The 24886-nt window shown below is 55.3% G+C and overlaps 1 protein-coding gene across 9 annotated transcripts in view; it reads right to left on the bottom strand.

The window, feature by feature from the left end:
* Nucleotides 1-24886, bottom strand: part of EVL (Enah/Vasp-like) — a 161827-nt gene that overhangs the window by 28268 nt on the left and 108673 nt on the right. The gene's annotated exons all lie outside the window — the stretch shown is intronic.

Consider the following 24886-nt stretch of genomic DNA (forward strand, 5'->3'; position numbering starts at 1 on the left):
CTCTGCCTCTACGCAGGCCCCTTTCTCCCCATCCAGCCTCCACACTGACACTGCAGACCACGTGATCTCTGGAAAACACAAGCCTGACCCTTACGGGGTCAAGTCCAAGCTCAATGGAGCTAAGAGTCCAGCCCCTCCCCACAGCCGCTTCTCCTGGACTCGCCCCCAGCAGGCCTTCTGCACCTGCTCACTAAGCCTGGATCACCTGCCGTGCTCCCCACCTCCCCGTCTCTGTGTGGCCCCCGTCCACCCGGGACACCTTCCTCACCTACCAAGTCTTCAAGGCCCAACTGCACGGCTGCCTCTTCCAGGAAGCCTGCCCTACCTCCTCCCGCCTCCACTGCTCGGCCTCTCCCACACCACTTTCTGATATTACAGTGACTGGAGGGCAGAGACCACGCCTATCACTCATCACTCCCTGCTCAAGGCCGGCTCACGTCAGGTACTCACGTCAGGTACTCAGCGTATTTTATCAAATGGAGTTGGGAAGGTCTGAGGGAACGTGTGATCACCAAGCCCAGGGAAAAAAGCACAGGTGAAGGAATGGGACTGAACTCGCTCAGATGAAAATAAGACCTACCTAGAGGTGAGCCACAGAAACACAGGGCTCCCCAAGCCCGTGCCTGTTCAGAGAGGAGGCCGGCTGAGGCACAGTTCCCAGGCTAACTACTCCCCGCCGGCACCAGGGGCCCACTGCCACCCGGAGAAGGGGTGCTGGTGGCTTTGAGAGGTGGGGGGGCTTGCCCAAGGCCATGGGGCTCGGTGTCACAAGCTTGCCAAGTCTGGGAGCTCCAACTAAGATAGATCCCGCCCTTCTCTCACTCACTTCAAACAAGTTTTGCAAAGTCACAATAAAGAGCCTAATTTGCACTACAGACACATGACAAAGAGGAAAATTTAACGTGGAACATGGACCCAGCATCGGGAGAAGCAGGGTGCCTGTGAGCTTCTGGTGTCTTGTGGGTCCAGCCCACAGCAGTGGAGCTCACACCCTGGTGGCAGGCCAGGGCAGAGGGCGGCCCGTGCCTGATGGAGCCCCTGTCTGACCACAGCGAGGAGCCTGGGGATGGGACAGGCAGGCTCGTCCGCTCTGAGTCGATCCGACACGACGCTTCTTGGGGAAGGAGTGACTTCTTGTCCCCTGAGGCCCACGTTCCAGCTTCAGGTCGGAGGCCCACCAAACACCCACTCCTACAAACACGCTGCTGACTCAGAGGAGGCCCTTTCACCCTTGGGGGTCACGAGGTGGGGGAATGGGAAGGAGAGACAAAACCAGAGGGGAGGGTGAGGCTGGCCAGACCCAGGCCACGAGCCCGCCCGGGAGGGGGCGAGGAGGCTGCCAGAGAGGGGGGCTGGCAGCCGAGGGCCCTAGGGCGAGCCACTGAGTGACCGGAGGCCAGACTGAAGGGGAGAGAGGGGCCGGGAGGACTGAGGTCAGACCTGGGGCCTCACCAGCGAGCAGGGCGTGAATGACCCCGTGCCCTCCACAGGGCACAGGGCTGTTCCCAGGTGGGGTGAGAGCGCCCGGTCCGGGTACTGCACCCCGAAGACTTCCGCGGCCTCCACCTGTGACGCAGATTCCAGTGTGAGACGCGATCGTCCTCGGGAACGCTGCCCTCATTCAGCAGCAAGGGGCCGGGGAGAGCAGATGAGGAAAATCTGGCTGCACAGGGTCAGGCTTCGGGAGAAGGGACCCAAAGTGGCGGACCCCCGGCCCCGCCCCAGCCTTGCTGAGAGGGGGCACCTCCTCACGGGGACTCGGCGAGCCCGGGCTCCTCGTCCCCTAGGACGTGTTACGTGCGCCTGTACGTGCCAGGACCCGGGCGCACAGCCGTCCGACTTAACCTCCAGGCACATAACTGTCCTGCTCTGCACGTGCCCAGCACTTAACGTAGTTCTTGGCATCTGGTCAACACTCGACAAAGATCTGCTGAATAAATGAATGATCGGGCCCCAGGCAAACTGTCTGATGATCTCCAACAACTGCCGAGGCTGTGCAGGTGGCACATTCTAGAGCCTTCCCCTCACGCTGGAAACAGGCCGCGGCCGAGCTGGGGACGCGCCTCACAAGCAGGAGACACGTGAGCAGGGAGACACCGTGGTCGCCGGCGGTGGTGGCACTTGGCAGACTCGAGGGGACGGGATGTGGGAAGAGAGAACTCAAGTTCATCAGGCAGCCACCAAGCTGCGTGCTGGGTCCTGCGCCAGAGACTCCCAAGTGTCCCTCACTTAATCCTCACACTCGTCCGGGGAGCTTTGGCACCATCCGCATTTTACCCTAAGAAAGCCCGAGAGCCGAGGACGGCAAGTGACTGCCCTCCACCACCCGCCGTGACTTCAGCTGTCTTAGACACGTGTCCCTGAACTGCTCCGCCTCCCGGGGAAGGAAGGGTGGGGGAGACCGGATAGGAGGAGAGGGGCAGAGGGTCCTCAAGAGGGTCCAACAGGGGCGGGAGCGTGAAGGGGAGGAGGCAGGCAGCGGCGGCCGGGTCGGGGCGGAGGGAGCCCTGGCGCCGTTTCCCGGCCCAAGTCCAGCCCCCGCAGACTCTCAGCACCCACTGGCCTCTGCAGAGGGAGACCGTGGGTCGGTCGGCCTGCCTGCCGCCATCCTGCCTGAGCCCACGCAGGTGCCCTGCCCACGTAGTGCTTGGGTGAAGTGAGCGCAAATGAACGCTCCTGACCCAGGAGAAAGATCTGAGTCACAGGCTCTCAGCTGTGCAGGGCCTGAAGGGCCGCAGTGAGGAGAGACCCCAGAGCCTGCCCGGGGTCTACTTCCCAGTGGGCTGAAGCCCGTCCTGCTGGCACTGCTCGCACTGGGGCCGGTCAGGCCCAGACAGGGGCCCGGACAGTGGAGACCGGCGCTCGTGCGCCCCCTCCCGTCCTCCCGGTGCCCCTCATTCCTCTTTTCCAGCCCCTCCCCGTTCCTGGCTAGCCTCCCTGGACTGTTTAGTTTGTCCAAACCCCCTTCGGAGTGAACCTGGAGCCGGGGAGACCCAGGTTCTTGCTGGAGTTCGGCCACGACGTAGTTAAGCCCCTCCCCGCTCCTGGCCTCAGTTTCCTATAGAGTGAGAAGGATGGAACCAAGGATCTCCTAGTTCTGAATCTCTGCAACTTAAAGGGACAAAGAAGGAAATATACCAAAATGTTCACAGTGGCTACCTCTGGATTGTGGATTTTTCCCCTCTTTCTGAACTTCCAAATTCTGCACAAGCAGGACGCATCACCTTATAATAAAGAAACAAAAGACTAAGAGTCCCCACGGAGGGGATAAGCGCTCCACTGCGACTCCACTCTGAGTCTGGCTGTGCAGGGCAGGCAGAGGCCGTACCGCTCCTGCCCCAGGTACTGCACTTCAAGTTACACAGCTGAGGTAGGCAGATAAGCACTGTGGACACCTTCTCATGAGAAAGGCCGTCCTCCTGCTGCCCATTAACATTTATGAGGCCCTGGGACACCAGCCCCCAGCTCCTCTGGGACAGGAGGGACAGGCCAGGTTTCTAGGCAGTCTCTACAGGAAAGGCATCCCCTGGGCCTCCTGAAAAGATGGAACCTGAGATCCCAGCAGCACCGGAAACCAAGGATCCAGCACCTGCTCAGTGATGCCTGATGGAATTTCTGGCCAGCAAGTGACAGCCACCTGGCCCAGGCTGGGCAGAGCCCCAAGCCCTTTCGAGCCCCCTTCCCCTCTGCCATCTCTCTGGCCGACTCCTTCTCCTTTCTCCAGACGTGCCTCCATTTTGGACCGGCTCAGAGTCACACTCTGAGATGGGGTGCAGCCTTCCCTTCTCGTGTCTAGGTTCCTGCTGCCAAGAACGCAAACACACACGTGGGAATGGAGCCTGTGATCCGGGCCTAAGCTCCAGTCTGGCCACGGTCTTCAGCGCCACCCTGCCAAGGCCACCCAGGAATCGGCAGAGCTGGGAGCAGCGCCCAGGACAAGTGTCTCCCAGCCCAGGGCTCTGTCCACACCAGCATGCTGATGCTCAGCTCTGGTTAGACAGACAGCTGCCTCACCACCTCTGTGCTTAGGAAGCCCAGGCGGGGTGCTTAACCCACCTCCTGGGCTTGGCTCAGCAGCAGGCAAATCCCGACTGCCGCCGCCCTGCCAGTTTGATTGCTTGCTTAAAGTTACCCCGTGTAAATTTTCTAGTGCCTTTTCTGCCAGGCCTTATGAGCGAATTTAGGCTCACAGTGGCTGATACGTGAGGCAGCTTTTTTTTGTTTTACTCAGATCACCAGGGCCAGCTGATTTATCATCCACTGCAATCCTGTAATACACCCTCATCCCCGGGCCCGCCAGTTACGGCTCAACCCCAGGGTGACCAGTGGTTAAAGCTGTGTCTAAGACGCCAGTGTCGAAATGACCTGTAGACCCAGGTCAGCATGTGCAGATGCAGAGGCTGCAATTCAGAGAGGGGCGAACTGCCCAAGGCCACACAGTAAGAAGCACCTACCAGCCTCGCAATTAAGCACCAGCATGGTACGCCAGAGAGGAAAGGCCCTTTCACTCTGACAATGACAGCAGGAGGCCTGTGTGCCACCCTGGGTGCTAGCAAGCAGGGTCTCCTCTCCTGGCGTAGAGGGATCCTGAGGCCAGGGGAAAGCGAGGGACTTGCCCAAGAACACATCCAAACGGGTAAACGGGGCTAGAGCCCAGGTCTCCTGGCTCCCAGGCCAGGGAGCTGCCAACCAGCCAGCTTAGTCCCACTCAGGCTGCCGTCCTCAGGCCAATTACCATCCTAGGCAAATATTTTTTCTCCCTTTCTTAATAAGCTCCTTTCAGAACACATTACACACCTTGAAAAGAACCTCAAATAGAATAAAGTGCAATAAAATCGGTCACACATTTATTGTCTGTGTGACAAAGCACCTTCGCGTCATTTTCGTGATTAATCTGCCCAATTATCCAGGGCAGAGCCTGTCAGACCTATGTCACAGACGGGGAGACTGAGGCTTGGAAAGGGTGAGCGATTTCCCAAGGCCACAGGCACCCCAAGTGGACGGGGCTACTGGGACCGGAGCCCACACTGGCCGCGGCCCGGCCCGCGTGCTGCTGCGTCTGCCCACCCTTCCTGCAAGGCCTCGGTCAGAACAGCGTCTCGCCCCTCCGACCACCAGTGACAGGGAGGTCCTCGCAAGACCCAGAGCTCCGGCCCCGCCTCCCCCAGCACCTGGGAGCGAAAGGGGAGGCCCGGGAGGAGCAGGGAGGAGGGGGAGGGGCCCCCGTCACCTACAGCTCACTCTGCAAAGCACGGTGCAGTCGCAGTGGCAGAAGCAGAAGCAGTGGAAGGTCCACTCCCTGCTGACCATTACGGGCAGGCCCCGGGGCGCAGTCCGGAGGCGCGCTGCTCGCATCCTGCCCACTTACCTCTCCTTCCTCAGCCGCCTGGCTTGGGCACTGGGAAACCGATACGCCGGGCAGCCGTCAAATGGGCTTCGCCGCTTCAATGTTTAATGAGGCTTCCCAGCTAACCTATCAGAACCCGCTTGCCTACCCGATTCCAGAAAGCTCTGGGGGCCCTGGAGGAGGGTCCAGACCCCTCGTGGGGCCAGCCCACGGGCCCTGGTGACGCCAGGTGTCTTCCAGAAGGAGACTCCCACCGTGGCTCGCTCTCCTCTTGTCCCCTGTGGGCCGTGGGAGGGGACGAGGCGGGTGCGGAGCCAGAGGGAACAGGTGACCAACCGAAGGAAGAGTCCCAGGCATTGTTGACCTTGGCCGCCCGCTCTTCCCGAGCTCCATCCGGCCGTTCCTTGGATTTCCTCTCCTCTCCTCGCTGCTTCTCTCAGCCAATCCCTGCCTCTCCTGCCTGCTTTCCAGCCCAACCGGCTTCAAGGCCCGTGGGAAGTCAATCCTTCACCCCCTTCCACCACCCTGGACCCCGTTCTGCCATCATACCTGTGGGTGCAGTGGCTGCTCCTTCCGCCGTGAAGGCGCCTCTGCACTCCCCCAGCTGGCAAAGCCCCAGGGCCCACAAAGCCCAGTCAAGTGGGTCTCCGACCCCGTGGAGCCTTGCCCGGCTCCTAGGTTGCCTCCTGCTCTCTCTCTGTCTCTGACTCTTCCCCTTGAGCCCTGCTTTCACAGGAAACATCAGAAAGCACAGCCCTTCTGTGCTGGTCCCCACGTGGGAAACATCATTCCCACAGGTCCCTCGGGAAATGCTTCCCAGCCCCCAGCCACCTCCTCCAGCCTCCTCTTTCCCTACCAGGGACCTACTTGGGTCAGGCACCCCCTCCCTTACCACCTTCCCTTGTGACACTGACTGCTCCCTCTTTACTTCCCTGAGCTAAAATGCAAATACGTATGGATTTGTAAGGTACAACAAAGGACTTCAAAGGAATCTGGGATCCCCCAGACTTGCTGCCTAGGAGGGGCATCTCAAGGTTGGCACCTCCTACCCACCCCCCTTCCTCCCTGACGTGGGGCTCGCACGGCCTTGCCTGTCCGAATCTTTCCCCGGATGATTAACACATCGGTTCTGCTGGGCTTCGGGGCCTTGGGTAGCGAGTCGCTTTCCCTCTTTGGGACTTCACTTCCCGCCTGCGGGGCTGAGCCAGCGGAGGCATCAGGCGCTGAGAACAGCACTCCCCGTTCACAGAGCGCGCGGACCTGAAGCCACTTGGAGCTAAATTTGAGTCCTGGTGCTGTCACTCTTTGACCTTGGGCATACTGCTGAAGCTCTCTCACTCTGTTTTCTGGTCTGAAACACAATGAGAGCATCGCTTATCTCGGGGTGTGGCTCTTCCCCGCGTTAGTGTCAGCCTAGAGTCTGACACAGCACAACTCAGCCCTGCCAGGGCCTCTTCTTCTTAGGGAATTCTGAGTGACTAACATTTCAAATCTGTATCTATTACATTCTCATAACACATCCCGGGAGTGGCATTATCATTACCTCAGCAGGCCAGGGACGCCCAGAGAGATTAAAAGCTTGTCTACATCAAGTAAGTGACAGAGTCAGAAGCAGAACGAGCTCCTGCAGCTTCCGAGCCCATGTTCTGTCCCCATCAGCTTCCTGTCCCTCCAGAGGTCAGCTCTGCAATGCGCCATGTTGAGAAAACTCCCCAAAGGGGAGGCCTTCAGGAGCAGTTTCTCTCCTTGGTATCCAGTGGTCAGAAATCCAACTCCGGGCCCACCCCACCAGCCATGGACCACTTCTACTTAGAAAAGCACTACGTGTTAGGTGCAAGCAGCTGGAGAAACTGAAGGTGAAGTTGTAACCGAACCTAGGATGCGGGTCAGCAGAGCCGAGTGTTAATTCTCTTTGGGCTTTAGTGTCTCCATTACCTCCGACTGCTGAAGGCGCAGTGGATGAGATCCGCAGAATTCACACCCTGCGGGTGGGAGGGCTCGGACCCCAACTAGGCTGCCTGCTCCACCTCCAGCTGCTAGATGCTCCAGAAGCGCGTGATGACATTTCAACAGCAGTGTTTGCAAAGGGAATCAGGAGCTACCGAAACACAGTCAGGCAAACAGCTGGATTTGAGCCCTGCTGCTGCCGGTGCCGGACTTTCCGAGCTAGTTTCTCTGTGTAGAAAACGAGGGTCTTGGCTGATATGGCTTGTGAAGTCCTTTTTTACACTATGAGCCTATGAACTAGCTAATTAAATGTAGTTGTTTCTTCAGCAAGGATTTAGTCTAAGTTTTCTAGATGAGCTCATGTAAGAACGTCCTGCCAATTATGTGTGGCTTGGCTAATCCCCAGCTGTGCCTGAGTCACTGAGGTCACAACAGTAGGGCTGCTCCTGCACTCTGCTGCTGAGGCCAGGCCACTCTCCGCCCTCCACGCCTCAACTGGAGAGGCCCCTGTGCCTTGGGCAGACCCTTCCACAGCTTGGGGTGCTCTGCGGTATGTGCAGAAACGAGGGGGCACGGACCCCCCTTCTGGAGCATCAGTTTTACTGAATGGGGAATAATTCCAACTAGGGAAGGAGGCACAGATACACGTGGAGAAGAACATAAAATCTGCATGAGTTTTTACAATACGGCCCAGGACTTGCAAGGACTTTGGAGACCGGGGGTCTCTTGCAGCCCCACCGCACACCAGCCCCAGGGCAGGCGGGGTCCTGACCGGCACCCAGGGCCCCGCGACTCACTCCCTGAGCCTCGGCCCGGCGTGCTCTCCTCGCCTCGCTGTGCTTTAGTAGGTCGCCAGCGTCCTCCTGAAATGTTTCTTGCTTTCCCGCCTTTCTCTGGCGCTGCCTCTGCCTGTGATGTGGCACGTGCCCACCTCTGCCCCACAAGCCCATGGCCCCAGGCTTGCTCAGGGACTTGGTGAAGCCCCGCCCGCCAGGCCCCAGGCTGCCTTTGATCAGAGCTGTGTAGGTGCCTGTGTGCACCCCTGCTGGATTGCGAGCACCTTGGGAAGAGAAACACCCTACATCTGTGCCTCCACATCACCGTGTCTACTTCTCAAAACCACCTGACAGGCTGTTATTACAACCCCGTGCAACAGATCAGAAATGGAGCTTCAGAGGCATGAATTACCCCCAATCGGTGGTAGAGATGGGTGAAGCCGGACTCTTTCAGTCCCACCCGTCTGCCACCGCAAACAGCATGCCGTGTCCCTCCAAAGCTGGGAGACAGGCGGGGTGCTATCCACGGACAGCGGCGACTGGGGCTGGCCGGCCGGGGCAAACCATCGCTGAGTCCACTTGGAAGCCACGGGCTGCGGCCAAGAGCTGCCCAGGAGCCACAGAGGCAGAGCTCGAGGCTCTCAGGTCTCAGGAAGTCCCAGGCAGCTGGGAGTCGGCAAGGACCCTCTAAGCCCTGGCAAGAGCCACGGCGCCAGGGCAGGATATCAGGATGTAATTTTTCACCTCTGAAGATCTGTCTGGCAGGGAGAGGAGGCCATGAAGGCCTGGGGCTCGAGGGGAAGGTCTAGGCCCTTCAAAACCTGGCCCTGACTGTTCCGTAAGCCTCACCGATTCCCCCACACCCGTCCAGGGTGGGAAGTGTCCCTGTGAAAGGCTCAAACACGCCTCTGTGCCTTTGCACATGCAGCTTCCTCACCTGACTGCCCTCTCTCTTCTCTAACTGGCAAACTTCTATCCATCCTTGAAGCCCCAGATCCAGCATGCCCACTGCAGAGGCTTTCCTGGAGCCCTGTCCCTGCATCTCAGGCTCCCGAGGCCCTGGACTTGTACTTCCCTCTGTCCCCGCACTGGCCACACTGTACTGTCCAGTCCCTCTTCTCTGCCTGACTGAGCTCTGCAGACGCGGGAACCGTGTCTTGGGCCTCTCTGTGTGCTGGTGCACGGCCCAGAACAGAACAGGCCCGGGATATGCCTGGTCCTTCATCCATCACACAAACGTCACTGTGCGCGGCCCTGGGGATACAGCCGTGGACACAAACCGCTCCCCTGGGCCCTTGGTTCTCGAGAGGAAAGACAGGCAAGACGGGAGCACGTAACAGGAGGAACACAGCAGGAAGAGCTGAAGGGGCAGGTGTGTGGGTCCTGCCTCCCTGACGAGGTGTCATGTGAGCCACGGGTTACTCGGAGGGAAGAGCATTCCAGGCAGAAGGGACACTGGGGTGAAGGGGCACGTGTGGCACAATCGGGGGGCGACCAGGAGGCCGCTGTGATCGGAAGTAAGTGGGTGAGGTAGAGAGTGGGGTGGAAGTGAATGAGCAAGGCAGCCAGGGCCAGGGAGGTTCACGCAGGCCTCGGTCAGGGTTTGGATTTGATTCTGGGTAAGACTGTAAGTCTCTGGAGAGTCCTGAGCAAGGGTTGACCTGGCTTGACCTAGACGTGGAAAGATCAATCTGCTTGTGTGTGGAGAACAGACTAAGCGCAGAAGCAGGCAAATCAAGTAGGTGTCCACTGCGAAAGCCCAGTCGTTTGTTGAATGAATAAATGATGAATGCAGGCAGGCAGCTGACAAGCAGGTGGGGGGCAGGGCCTCAAATGCTCACACCCTGTCCACTCTAGAAGCTGCAAGTTGCATCCAAGTTCAGCACCTGGGTTTCTGCGTCCCTGGGATGGTCACTTACTAAAATATTTGAGCTGGCTCTTATCCAATATGAGCTAAAGTTGGCAGAAGGCTGACCTGGAAATTATCATTCTTTAGAAAAGATATTAAGTATGCTAACTGAGAGAAAAGAAATGGATGCTCATTAAGTTTTGACTTATTTCAGAAGAAGTAGGTATTTCGCTATAAAGATGGGCCAGGTTAAATGCCCATAATAATCAACCCGTGATCAAGCTGGGTTATGATTTAGAAAGTGTGGAGGCCACCAGCTGACTGGGGTCTCTTTGACAGGCCATCTGGCTCACTGGGCAAAGGCCTGGACTTTGAATCGGAGACTTGGGCTCTGTCACTCACTAGTGTAGCCTTTGGCGAATCACTGCTGTGAGCCTTCGTTTCTTCAGCCTTAAAGTGGGGACAGGAATTCCTAACCTGTCCCTGACAGTCTCAGGAGGATGCCAGGAGACCCACTGAGACCAGGTGGGACAGGTACAACAAAAGACATGTTCCTTTCCTTGAGAAGCATGTGGGCCAGCCCCCGGGCATGTCACTGTTTCTTCCCACACCACTGAGGACGCTGGCCGTTTCTGAGGGCTGAGATCTCAGACAGTGTCCTGGGATGGGGTGCTCCAGGGGCAAGCGTGACAATTTGCATTCTTAGGGTGCTTTACAGCTTGCAAGTCACATTCCCACTTATGTTATCATCTGAGTCTCACAGCAACTTTGTAGGCGGTTATTATAACCACCTTTAAAGATGAGGAAACTGAGGCTCGGGGTGAGGAAACGGCTTGCTCAAGGTTTCACAGGCTCTTGTGTGACAGGGCCTGGAGCACGGGTGTGGCACTCTGTCCTCTGCCACCAGAGTCTGTGTCATCTGTCAGCCGCTGTGCTGACCACAGGCTGCTCACCACGACCCAACCCGAGATGTGCTTGGTGGGCACCGGAGAGGCGGGCATCCATAATGGACCATTCACGAGCTCAAGCCCCAACTGAGCATGTGGTGCCCAGGCCAGATCTAAGGAAAATGAAACGCCCCAAAGAAATCCTCCCATTAGCATTAGGAAGATGACTCTGGGGCTGGTGGAAGGAGGTCCTCCTTCTCCGGGATGGGAGCTACACACAAACCAGCAGTGCTTTAAAGGAAGACAATGACGGCAGCAGGCTGCTGCTGGGATGCTCAGAAATTAGGGGCCCCAAGAAGGCTACAAAGTACTGCCAAGGTGCAGAGGGGACCCCAAGGGTCAGGCACAGCCTCTCCTTGGACCCTTGACTTGAACTCACCATCCCAGTCCAAGCAGCCCAGCTGCCCTGTGTCTCCCAAGGCATCACCACAGGAGTTGATATGTTAGTTAACTTTTCAAATATTAAAAAAAAAAAAAAAAGTAACTTCGAATTGTTATAGTAATTTACAGGTGATAAAATACTTGCACAGGGCTTCCCTGGTGGCGCAGTGGTTGAGAATCTGCCTGCCAGCGCGGGAGACGCGGGTTCGAGCCCTGGTCTGGGAAGATCCCACATGCCACGGAGAAAATGGGCCCGTGAGCCACAGTTACTGAGCCTGCGCGTCTGGAGCCTGTGCTCCGCAACAAGAGAGGCCGCGATAGTGAGAGGCCCGCGCACCGCGATGAAGAGTGGCCCCTGCTTGCCACAACTAGAGAAAGCCCTCGCGCAGAAACGAAGATCCAACACAGCCATAAATAAATAAATAAAGCACACCTAGTATAGTGTAATTTAAAAAAAAAAAAAATACTTGCACAAACATCATCTCATGTTATCCTCACAACAACCCTGTGAGGTAGGTGTGGTAAACCCATTGTACAGATGGAGAAACTGAGTCTCAGAAATGTGAAGTGACTTGCCCAAGGGCACACCCTTGGCACGAGCAGTGCCCGAACCCAGACCTGCCTGACTCCACGTCCGATACACCTGTACCCCAGGGCCACAAAGAGCTGGAGGTCGGTGAGAACATGGCTGCTGGCTGGGGAAGGTGTATTCCTCGGTTCCGGGTGCTGCTAGGCGGGCCAAGGTGACGGGTGCGATTTCTGTGTGAGACAATTCTATGTGCCATGTCCCTCAGTCACAGATAGCACCCCTCGCCTCGCGCCCAGTTCCAGAAGTGGTGCTGGTCCAGGAACGTCGTCTTGGTCTGCAGAGGATGGCGTGACGGCAGGAAGCATCAGGCCACGTGAGGGACAGACAGACAGATGTGTGACCACACCAGCGAGCTCACCTACTGTCCAAACACCTGGGACGTGTTGGCCCTTCTTCGGGGTTCCTGCCCTCGACGGGCTCACAGTCTAGATAAGCAAAAAGCGAGCTCAAACCAAGTGGATGACCACGTGTTGAGAGCAGGAGGAGGCCCTTGGAGGGGAGGGGAGGGGAGGGTAGGGGAGGGGAGGGGAGGGTGCCTTGCGGCTCGCAGCCCAGGCACGAAGCGTGAGGACACCACACCACACATGAGGCTGGGGTCTGGGGTCGGGCCCGGCGCACGCCCGCGTCAGGATAGGCCATCCAGTGCGATTGCAATATGGGGCTGGAGGTCTCAAGACTGGCAAGTCCCCGGGTCTTGGTTTGCCCCCCTCACCCGTATGGATGCAGCCAGAGCTTGTCAGTTAGACAGTGTGCTGGTTTTTGAGGGTCCAGAGACAAACAGGACACTTTCTGACTTCCCAGCCTGACCGAAGTCACATGCTGAGGACAATATGACATGCTAGGTGGCATTAACCCCCGTGAAGCAGGCATAAATGAAGCACCGTGGGAGTGCGGGGAAGGAGCGGGACATCCTGCCACGGTGGCCGGAAACGGCTTCGTCTGCAGAGCCAGGGTCCCACAGAAGGAGTGGGGCTTGGAAGTGTAGGGACAGCAGGGCACGCTGGGGGGGTGGTCTGGGGAAGGCGCCCTGGTGAGTCACCGTGGGTGCGGGTGGTAGGACACCCCTGGTGTCCGGTGCGCAGGAAGCGGCCACCAGGGGGCAGGCAGGAGAGGGCGCGGAGCCTCAGGGAGCGGGTGTCCTCAGTGACCCTCTGTCGGGGGTAGAAAGTGCCCACGGCCTACGCAGGAGGGAGGTGAAGACAGCTTTTTTCCTTAGGAGAAAAAAGCAGGTAATTTTAAGAAGAAAAGGGGTTTATGAAAAGCAGAATCCAGCCCCGGCTCTCCCAAGCCGGGAGGTGGGGCAGTGAGCGGCAACGGCTCTGGGCCCCACTCTTCAGGAGAGGCCCCTGGCCTGGGCGCCCTCCCGTGGGAGCTGACGCTGCAGCCGTTAAGGACACTGGAAAAGTTGGGGGACCATCTATCACCAGCACCAGCTTGAAATGTACCAACGAATGATGTTATCACAAGTAAACCAGGTAACAAAAGGCCACACTGCTACGTTCTGAGAGACGTGCTTTAACTCACCCCGCGTGGATTTGCACCAAGCTACCAGGTGTTCCTTTTCCTTTTTTGCAGAGTCCCAAAAGATAAAGTGGAACTATTCTGGTTGTTATCAGGGTGAGGGCAGGACATGCCTGGTGAACCCCTGGAACTCCACAACATAGACAGTGTGAAATTCACTGCATTCAACCCCCAAACTGTAAGCAAAGTTGCCTTTGACCAGGCAAGCTCCTGTTCCCCTCCCTGCCCAGCGCCAACAGCAGGCTTTAACATTCTGAGGCATTCCTGCATCTAATCCTGAGCCCCAGGCCTTTAAGGGAAAGCCATACTCCCAGAGCCTGGATGCTCTGAGGTGTTACCTCCTGCTCATGACAAGCCAGCCAGTCCTCAGAACTCCTGCCACCAGCACCATGCTTTGCTGTACACCCATAATCTCATCTGAGGTAGGCCTGACCACCCCATTTTACAGATGAAGAAGCTGAGGCTGGGAGGAGTCCTGCCCAAGGTCTGACAGCCTACAGCAGCAGGGCTGCTCCTGGCCTCTCCCCTGTGAATGCAACTTCACGGTCCCGCCCCAGAAGCCCAGGCACTGGGACACAGGTCCTGCCGGCACCCCTCTGGGGGCTCCAGAAGCCCAGGCACTGGGACACAGGTCCTCCCAGCACCCCACCGGGGGGCTCCAGAAGCCCAGGCACTGGGACACAGGTCCTCCCGGCACCCCTCCGGGGGCTCCAGAAGCCTAGGCACTGGGACACAGGTCCTACCAGCACCCTTCCGGGAGCTCCAGAAGCCCAGGCACTGGGACACAGGTCCTGCCGGCACCCCTCCGGGGGCTCCAGAAGCCCTAAGGTTCTGGGGAAGCGGGCTCCCGCCTCCAGCGCTGGCTGTCACGGTCTCCTGCTTGAAGCATTCTTGGGCCCCAGACCCTGGCAGTCTGTGCAGAAGGCCCAACATGCCGTGGGGGGCCCTCTGGGCTGTCTCTTCCACTCTTCCCGGCACACTCAGGCTCGGTCACATGCACATGACGTTGGCCCCCTCCCCTCAGCGCTGCTGGTGACCTACTGGGAGCGTCTATGACTCTGGGATGAGTTGAGGGTTGCCGCATCTTCTGATTTGAAGAGTTTCTTGGGGTCTTAGCGGGAATGGAGGAGGGGACCCTCAGTTTTGGTTTGGGGTCTTGCCACTCTGTTGTGAGTTGACAGTAAGAAGGTGAAGCCGTGGGAGAGTGAGCTGCAGGACAGCATTGCTCTGCCCACTGGGAGGGTCGGACTGGATGTCACTAGCGAGAACACGGACAAAGCCAAGCTCTCAAGCCCTCCTGAGCCCCGCCTTCCAGGCTCCTCAGCCCTCTTCCTAGCCCCACCCTGGGTCTGGGTCCCAGGGAAAATCCTTCTTTAGGAAGGAGTGGGCGTGACGTGGGAAATCGGGAGGAGCCTTGGGCACAGGTGCCAGCTCCGCCCCGATGTGCTGTGCAACCCGCCCAAGTCCCTCCCCTCACTGGGTCCCAGCTGCAAAATGGAAGCCCAGCTTCCTGATGTCTAAGCCCTTCTCTGGTCCCACATCAGTGCCGGCCGGGCCTCCACCATCTGTCCTCCACACCAGTGGAGGCTTGGAGGGGGAAGATTATTTTCAAAAGCCCACTCCCACCAGATGGCTGGAGGCCATCAGCCTGGGGCCTCGCATCCGGTGCCACCAGGGCCCTACCCTTCAGGAACAAGGAAAGACAACTAGACAGTGACTGCGGGAAGCTCTGAGAGAACCCAGTTTAATGAAAGAGCGCTTATCTGCTGACAAGGAGCAGCAGTGCCTGTGAGGGGGAGGAGAGCAGAAGCCTGGAGGAGACAAGCTTTATTTACTGGACATCTACAGGCACAGGTGTCACACAGGAATTGTGTTCGGTGATCCTCCAAGCCATCAATGGTATTATTACATCCATTTTACAGATGAAGTGACTTGTCAGGGTCACACTGCTTGTGAGCAGCAGAAATTCGAACCCAAGGGTGATATTGTGATTTATAATAAGAAATGTATATTTGGTCTTCGGACACTGTTCCCGGCACATAGCTCCTAAAACCCTAGTAATTTCCTAAATAGGAGCCAAAGGGGCATCTTTTGTGATAACATTTAGTCTTCTTCTCACTTCCTGAAACAGCTTCAGGGCATGGAGGTGAAACGGGTGTATTCTGTTACTCCTAACAGGCCCTTTCAACCACCCGTGAGGTGATGTTAATGCAGCGACTTTTGATTAGAGGGCTGGAACTTTCAGTCCCCACGCCCTCGACCTCTACGGAGGGCAGACTGGCTAGAGATTGGGTTCAATCATCTATGGCCTATGTAATGAAACCCCCATAAAAAACCCAAAAGGATGGGGTTCCGAGATGTTGGGTTGGTGAACATGTGGAGACTGGGGAGGGTGCTGCCCAGAGAGGGCACAGAAGCTCTGGGCCCGTCCCACACGCCTTGCCCCGTGCATCTCGTCCATCTGGCTGTTCCAGGGTTCCATCCTTTTCTAATACACTGGTCGGTAATCTAGTAAGTCACACATTTCTCTGAGTTCTGTGAGCCACTCTAGCAAATTCATTGAACCTGAGGAGGTCACAAGCCCCTCTGACTCATGGCCTGTTGGTCAGAAGCACAGGTGACTGGCTCCTGAAGGGGGTGGGGGCGGTCTTTTGGGGCTGAGCCCGTAGCCTGTGGGACGCTGCCTGCAGGCAGGCAGTGTCTGGACCGCCTGGTGCGCCGTCGGAGGGACGCGGTGCCGGAGCAGAGGCGTGCTCGGAGGAGAGGCGGGAGGAACGCGCGGCTCTCCTTCACACCGCGGTACCCTGGCTCCAAAATGTACATTTCCCGCCCCCTCCCCCTCCCGGGGGCCCCGCTGCCTCTCCTGCTTGTCTCTGGAGGAGAAGAGGAACAGTGTCCAGAACCCAGCCTCCCTTATCCAGCCGGCACCGTTAGGTGACGATCCAAGGAGATAACAGACGTGACGAAGACAGAACTCGTCTCGTTTTTACAGAACTTCTAGCCCTTCCTTTCAGACTCAATGGCCCCTTTTTATGGCAAACATTTTATAACGCTCCCTGTATTATACTGAAGTGAAATCCAAAGATTATATAACCTACCTACATAAATTAGAAAAAAATAATAAAGGAGAGAAGAGAAAGAAGTAACCAATAATAAGACAGCACTGCACCACGTAAAAGCTCAGACAACTACAGTAGGAGACATCATCAGTCAGATGCTGGCACCACCCCCAGACACACAGTGACCACTACTGACATAAAAGCGGTTTCAATAATGCGGTGCTGTGTGTGTATCTCACCAGCGATAATGCTGGAGATAAGATTTTCCAAAAGAGAAAACAATTCTTGGTAAAGTTACAAAAAACTAAAGCACAATTTCCTTTTGAAGCACGTGGTGGCTGCATTCCTAGAAAATTCAGCACATACTAAAACTGGTATTAAAAAAAAAGGAGGGGCTTCCCTGGTGGCGCAGTGGTTAAGAACCCACCTGCCAATGCAGGGGACACGGGTTCGAGCCCTGGTCTGGGAAGATCCCACATGCCGCGGAGCAACTAAAGCCCGTGCGCCACAACTACTGAGCCTGCGCGCCACAACTACTGAGCCCACGTGCCACGACTACAGAAGTCCACACACCTAGAGTCTGTGCTCCGCAACAAGAGAAGCCACCGTGATGAGAAGCCCGCACACCTCAACGAAGAGTAGCCCCCGCTCGCTGCAACTAGAGAAAGCCCGTGAGCAGCAACAAAGACCCGACACAGCCAAACATAAATAAATAACCTAATTAAAATAAAAAAAGGAGTGCTTTTTCTTACAACACAGTAAAGTTCTGGCTCAGATAATTAAGTTCCTCGCCTCCACGTGTTTGGTGGGACACGCAGGACGATACGTGATCGTGCGGGGCTGCCCAGTACACTGTGATGGCGTCCAGCGCTCCTGGCCCTCTGTCCACCGGCCACCAAATGCATCCTCTCCGCTCCCACACTGTCCCTGTTAGAACCACCTGACTAGTCCAGCCTAAGCACCGACGCCCGCACAGCAGAGGAGACACGCCTGAAGCCACAGGCGAGGCTGCGGCCGAGTTGGCCAACAGCCAGATGCCCGACCTCCAGGCCAGGCTCTTCCCACCAAGGGCGGAGTTTCCCGGGGAACCCAGACGCTGTGCTGGGGGAGCCTCTTCCTTAGTCGGACGGGGCTTGGCTGGTCGCCATCACAGCCTTTCATGCGCCGTGCTGCGCTGAATGCCTCAGAATCCGCCCATCTTACAGATGGAGAAACCGAGGCGCAGAAACGGGAGGTGATTTGCCCAGGCTGCATGTAGGCGAGCAGCACCCAGGCCTGCTAACCTCCCGGCCACCATGGCCTCTTCCTCCCCGGAGCCGACAGGGCAGCACACACAAAGGGCTCTGGGGGCCTCTGGCCTGGAGGGACCTTGGAGGACAACCAGCACTGCATGTTTCAGACAAGGAAACTGAGGCCCACGGAGGTCACTGCGCCGATCAAGGGCACACGTGAGGAGCGGAGCTGGGACCAGAGCCAGGCCTCCTGAGGCCTAGCCCAGAAGAACAGAACTTGGCTCCTGAGATTCAGAAGGTCACAAAGGCCGCTGCTTCTCACACGCATCTCCTGAGCTCCCTGTGTGCCTCTCCGGCTCTGGTCCTGGAGAATGGCTGGTGACTAAGGCTACACCAGTCCTACCACCAGTAGGAACCAGTAAGGTGGCGGGGAAGCAGGCCCCACAGAGGTGTTGTGAGTAAAACACGTAAGTATCCTGGCAGAGGGGATGTGCAGGGCCGAGGGTGCTGGCTGTAGCTGCCCGAGACGGGAGGCCGTGGGGCGCGGCAGCAGGTGCACGGGCCGGGTGCTGGCACGACCCGCCGAGGTCTGTGCTCTCCGGAGGCACCACAGAGCCCTTGGGGAGGCCAGCTCCCCTCCGTCCTTCCCCTTCAACCAGAGAAGTAGCTCCAAATATCAAAACAAAAAAACAAAAAAACCCCCAGTTTTTTTGGAAAAAAAAAACTTGGCTAAGTATCTCTAAGATCCTTCCCATCTTTAAATTTATTTCTAAATATAGGTCAATGAGGGAATTATTTATCTACACATTTGCTTTTCCAACAAAATAGCCATTCTTCTTTTTCATGTTACCGAGTGAATCATTTAGGGAAACGCTTTCTCAAACAGGCACCCAGACACCTGAGAGCTCGAAACAGCTAGGTCTTCTAACTCCTAGACCCCCTCCCTGCTTTAAGAAGCCAGATGAAGGAACAGCCAAGGAATCTCTTTGACCTACTGACATGATTCTAGATTCTAAACAGAAAGAAGTTCCTCCAGCAGAAGTAAAGTTCCAGGGAATGAAAGAGAATGAAAGTGAATGTTTTCTTCTACGTCTATGCAGACGAGCATGAATAACAGCGACTCCTAAGATACAGATGACGTAACACCACTTCACAGCAGCCGGGTGAGGGAGGTGTATTTATTATCTGTCATGAGCCTGAAACACGCTACATGAGAGCAGACTGCCGCCACTCATTTGCCAAAGGAAATAAAAGATCTCTTGGTCATCAGAGGACGCACCTGCTTTGGGAGTGGGAAATTATGCAGACGTGACTAAAGGCGCAGGAGGTTTGCAGCCCTCCGTGTTGTACTGCACTTAATTAAAGCTACTGCTGAAAATAATGGGAAAAATGAAATCTCAAATTAGCATATGAAAAATGGTCATCATACTAGTAAACAAAAAAGCAAATTAAAATGATACGCTTTCCCTTCTCTTGTGTTTGCTAAGATTACAGAAGTACTAAGGCCTGGTCCTGGTGCAGGCTCAGCAGTGGGTGACCATCAACTGGGCTGGACACAGTACAAACTAGTACTCTCATTCCAGAAGGTGTATTCAGCAAGATACGTCAAAGCTTTAGAAGTGTATTGTTTGACTCAGAAATATCCCAAGATATAACTGGACAAGTGTGTAAAGATGAACATAAGACACAAAGCATACATACAAATTAACATATAAACATACAAGAGAGCCAGCCCTCTGTTCCACGAATGTAGTAGTGAAAAATGGGGACAACTTACTTACAAGCCGAAGGCTGGTTAAATTGTAGTAACATCTCTATATAGTACTCAGTGCAACACCCTGGCCACTTAAATGGTGAGGAGATCCGACTTCCTTGGCACAGAAGGACATGCGTACCATAGTGCCAAGTGAGAAAAGCGTACAAGACAGTACATACAGACTATTTCTGGGGAATAGCTCTTCAGTCATATGTGAACACAGAAAACTCTGGAAGGCTACGTAAGTGTTAAGAGCAGTCATCTCTGAGTTTTAGGATCAGAGGTAACTTTTTGTTTGCTTGTCTGTATTTTCTATTTTTCAGTTATAAACAAGGACTGTGAATGATGAAGGACGCTGCCTCCCGGACGTGCTAGGTCCTTCGGGAAGTAAAGAAGGACATTCTTCCGTCCGGTTTCTTCACAGGGTTTTTCCTGCTTCTAGCATCGGCCACAGTGACCACATCTGTAAGCAGTGAGCTATCATTCACTCTGTCCAGACAATATACATAAAACCTAAACCATTAGGGCTAGAAGGACCTGTAGAGAGCTGGATCAAGTCTGTATCCCTCCTTTCAGAGACGGGGAACCTGGGGCCCCCAGAGAAATGACCTGTTTAAGGTCAGAAGCAGGCTCACATGGAAGCATATAGAAGCAGCTGCCTTTATAAGGCCACTAAACTGTGAACTGAAGTCTGCTAAGAGAATGAACTGCAGCGGGGAGGGAGCTGAGCCGGGCCGGGTGGCCAAGTATAGCCTGTAAACACTGCTGCGCCGCCTGACAGCTGGCGGCTTTACCAGACGGCGGTGTGCGCCCACTGAGGACAGCAGCCGCAGGAAGTCCAGGTACGTGCATCAGTGGTGTGGGAGTCGAGACGGTGCAGACCTGCCGACACCGAGGCCCGCGCCCTCGGTCCTTTTTCTGTAGCAGCTGTAACGTGCCATGAGCCATGCTCACTGCCCTGACCAAGCCCCTGTGATGCCCAAAGCAAGAAGACCACCCGGAGCTGTGGGCTCAGGCTGGGCCCAAGGCTGGTTGACCCTCCCCTCCGACCTACTGAGGCAGTGCAGAGTTGTAGAAAAAACACTGGATTTCAAACCAGAAGCCCTAAAATTGAGTCTCAGTTCCACTGGAAGATTCTGGCAGACATGTCACCTCTTTTAACCCCAAGCCCCTATCTGAATAAATGTGTATAACAGTAGCCGGCCTGACAACCTGTGGGAAATAAAAGCCAAATTACAGGCTCTTTAGAGTATAAGAAGTCCTTCCTTAGCCAGCTAAGGCCCACCTGTGGGGCTGCCTGGTTAGTGGGAGCCTTCCCTCAGGAAGGGCAGGGAAGGGGCATGTGGGAGAAGATCCTGGTAAGAAACAAAAATCCTGGGCTTTGAAGAGGAAGCCTAGATGTTATTATTACTACAGTCATTAGTAGTAATAGTAGTAGTAGTAGTAGTAGTAGTCACGGTCTCCGCCATCCAACTAGACCACAGAAGCCCCACTCTGAGTCCCCCCTAAACGCACACACCACCCGTGGCCATCACACCGCGTCACGGGGAGGCCCCGCTTCCGCCAACATCGGCACTCTTCCTCCTCCCTCACGGCTGTGCATCAGGAGACAGACAGCTCCCCCCCACCCCCAACTACCTCCAGGTGCCAATTTCTACAGAAAAAGCCCCAAGAACCCGGTGGCTGACTGTCCCTACCCACCGAGATAACCCCTGAACCCAGAGCCTTGTGGGTCCCAAGAGAACCCTGAGCCAGCTCTGCACTCCTGTCCCTACCCAGGGAACTGAAAGCACCAGGCAACAGGACCATTATTTAATTTATTGATGTGACTTGCTAAATTGGCTTTAGGTTCCCTAGGTTGGGCCTGAAGTTGAAGAATGAGTATCCAAAACTCAGTGGCATAAAAAGACAGGTTTCGTGGGTACCAAGGAATAATGTCAGCAAAACAGATCTCTCCAGGGTCAGATGCCTGACTCTCTACTCTCTTCCACGTAGAAGTTGGGCAGCAAAAATCTTACTCTGTTGCACCCATTCTTTCTCCAGAATAATGTCAAGAACTCTGGCTGAACAATGGGTTTCACCAGGGTGACAGGCAGGAAGGAACAAAGAAAGAACAGAGTCGTGGCCTGTCCTCAGCACACAGAGGGTGCCAACTGCGAGAGCGGGTCAAGTCCTGCGTGTACATCCAGGGAAGCCCCTTTCTTGAGCCCCGGCCTCCTAACCCAGCGATGTTGTCTGGGGACTCGCTTCCCAGGGCTGTGGCGAGAATCAGGTAAGAGAAAGGGGTGTGAAGACCGGGCGGCCACGATTTGCTCTGCTTTGCTTTCAGGTTTGTATCTAAGCATCTTGTGTCTGCCAGGTTTGTTGGACCCCAGGAGGCCACACTAGTGTCGCTCACGCATGAGGGGGAGGTGGGAAGTGCTGATGAGACCCTGAGTCTCAGAAAGTCCACGATCCGATGGTCCAAGCCCCAGATGCCTAGCACAGGACAGGACATGCCACTGAGGAGAGGAAGGAGCAGAGGCGGGCGTTATGAGGTGCCAGGCCCCATGCCGGGCAACTGAATCCTCTCCAAAACTCTGTAAGTGGGACTTATAACCCCATTTTACAAATAAGGATGCTGAAGCCTACAGAAGATAAGCAAGTGCAACAGGACCAAAGGGGAAAGAACCAGTATTATTCATGCTCTTATCACACACCAGGCACTGTACACTAAGTACTCTATAAACATTTAAAATTTAACCTTCATGACAGTCCTAGGAAGTAGGGTTTATTACCCCAAGGCCACAGGTGGCAGAGCAAAGACTTAATATAAGATCTCACTGCCTCCGAACACATGCTTTTCTCACTACACTTGACCCCTGAACAACGTGGCAGTCGGGCTCTGAGTCTGCACGGGTGAAAACCTGCATGTAACTGCACAGCCGGCCTCCACGCCCACGGCTCCGCACCCGCAGATGCAACCAACTGCGGATCATGTAGGGCTGGAGACGCATTCATGGAAAAGAAACCACTGTCAGTGGACCACTTGGTTCAAAGCCGTGTTGGTTCAAGGGTCCCCTGCACCGCAAATGGCCTCCCGCCAAGGAGGGTAGAACACAATTTGCCAATACAGAGGGGATTTGATAGAAGGCTCACAACTGTCCTGCAGCAGAGGCCTCCTGTGGTAGCTGGTGGAGAGGCTGCCTGTGCCCTGCCTGCGCTCTGAGGCCTGAACTACAGGTCAGGGTGGCAGCCGTGTCGTGGAGCGGCACTCCACAGTGACAGAGCCAGCTGCAGAGACACATGGGTCCAGGGGCGGGTCTCTCAGACGTAATGTCGAGGGACAGAAATCAGGCCCCGAAGTACACACTACGTGATCCATTTACACGAAGTTCGAACACAGGTAAGAGTGCTCTGTTGTCACAGAACTTGACATCCTGGTTTTCCTGGGAGGGGATGGAGGGATGTGGTCCCTGGCAGGGGTTCTGCATATGCATTTGTACAAGCTCATCGAGCTCACACTTCAGGTTTCTGTACGGTACAGTGGGCTACACCCCAGGTGAAGAAAACGCTTCCTCCTCAGTGGGCCCAGGGTCTCCCCTCCACCAAAGGCCGTGGAACCGGGATGGGCGACTACTGTTCATGATGAAAGTTTCAAGTCAGGCCACTGTCACCTCGTGAGCACATATCCACCCTCTACCCCAACAAAGACATCCGTTCAACCCAGAGGAGACGCAGGAGGTCGGGGTTCTGAATCTGAGTTACTACCTGGCACTGGGAAGTTATTTCTTCATACTAGGTCACACGTTTCTTATCTGAAAATGAGGGTTGGATTAGCTGATTTCCTTGTGATTCTATGGTGACGTTAAAAAAATAACTAGTATTTGCTTTGCGTCAGTCATCTGAATAAATTAAAACCTTCTTTTTTTTTTTTTGCCCCTTAATGTATCTCTATGTACAGATCAAATAAAGCTTAACTCCCACATCCTGGGGCAAGTGAGGCAGCTCGGATCGGAAACCTTAAACTCAGCTCACTCTACCACGAAGCTCAAGGCTCTTGGGTGGAAAAAAAGACAGCTGACTAAGCGGTTCTTTGGTGCCTACAATGTTGCAGGCAGGCCCTGCACTCATCACTCACACCGCCGTGGTTCCTCACCGCGCACCCCCAGTTCTCAGCAGAAGATCCACAAACCTTGGGGCCTTTTCACAGTGGGGACAGAACTCTACAAGTACCGGTTCTGTGTACGACCTGCAGGAAGCATACTCAAAACATGTTCTTTATTTTCTTAAAAAAATTCTCCTGGGGTTTAAATTGGGTCCCAAAGCTCCAATAGACACAAGGCACAATAGATATTTAAAAGCCATCTCCCTCCAGGTTCCAAGTACTATGTCTCTCCACTTCCCACCCCAATTCTGGCAGCAGTAGCAGCAGCAGCAATGACAGTAATAATGCCCACAAATACTAATACTGTGTGATTAATATGTGTCAGGCAGCCTGCGAACATACATTCGAGTTCATTTAAACGTAGAAACAACCACATATCACCCATCTTATGGCTAAGGAAACTGAAGCCCAGAAAAATGACCGGGACTCAAGGCCAGCAGGGCACCCCGAGGCCCAGTTCCTCACTACCACGCCCTACCAAGGTAAGATCTCCGGCAAAGTGCAAGACTGTCTCTGTGGCCACCAAGATGCCAACATCCTGGAAGGCCTCCGACCTCCCTCTGAAGCTAACACTACAAAACTTCCGAGAACAGCCACGTGTGTTTTTGCTCCTTTGCTTTACCTGCCCTGCATAGAAGCTTTTGCTAGCGCCACTCGCCGCCCCCAGCCCATTGTCTACACCCCAAGTCTTCCAAGTTGGAGCCTTTCACTGTGCAATCCGTGCCACCCTTCTAATTCCACAACCAATCTCTTTCCTATCGGCACCGCAGTCTGCAGAGACACTGCAGTGTTCTCTTTCCCAGCATGTGCTGGACTTTCAGGCCCATGTGCCTTCGTATTTGCTGTTCCCTCTGCCTGGGATGCCCACTCCCACCTCTCTGCCCTTCAAAACTCCAGCTCAAATGTCACCACCCGCTCAAAGCCTCCCTTGGCAGCCCAGATGGGCAGTCCCTTATTTCCCTTCCTGTGTTCCCGAGGTCCCTGCCCTGCTCATACCTTATCAGCACACTTATCACAACACGTTACCGTTAGCAGTTCGTGAATCCGTCTACTCCAAGATACCAAGTGCCTCGAGGGAAAGGACTCCATCTACCCACTTCTTACCTATTCTGTCTAGTCAGTTTCTAACACTCAGTAAATGTTTAGTCAAAGTGTGCTAAACATACGCATAATTGAATACAAGAATACATTTTTGCTTGCTCCCTCCGATCTCCACCAAACATGTGTCTAGAATATGGAATTAGGATGACAAATGTAAAACGCATCTGGATACTCGGCTCTAGGAACACAGTACAAATCTGTATCTCACCAAGGGCAAAAAAGATGTAAATGCCA

Source organism: Balaenoptera physalus (genome assembly GCF_965194825.1).
Source record: "Balaenoptera physalus genome assembly, chromosome: 2".
NCBI lineage: Eukaryota > Metazoa > Chordata > Mammalia > Artiodactyla > Balaenopteridae > Balaenoptera > Balaenoptera physalus.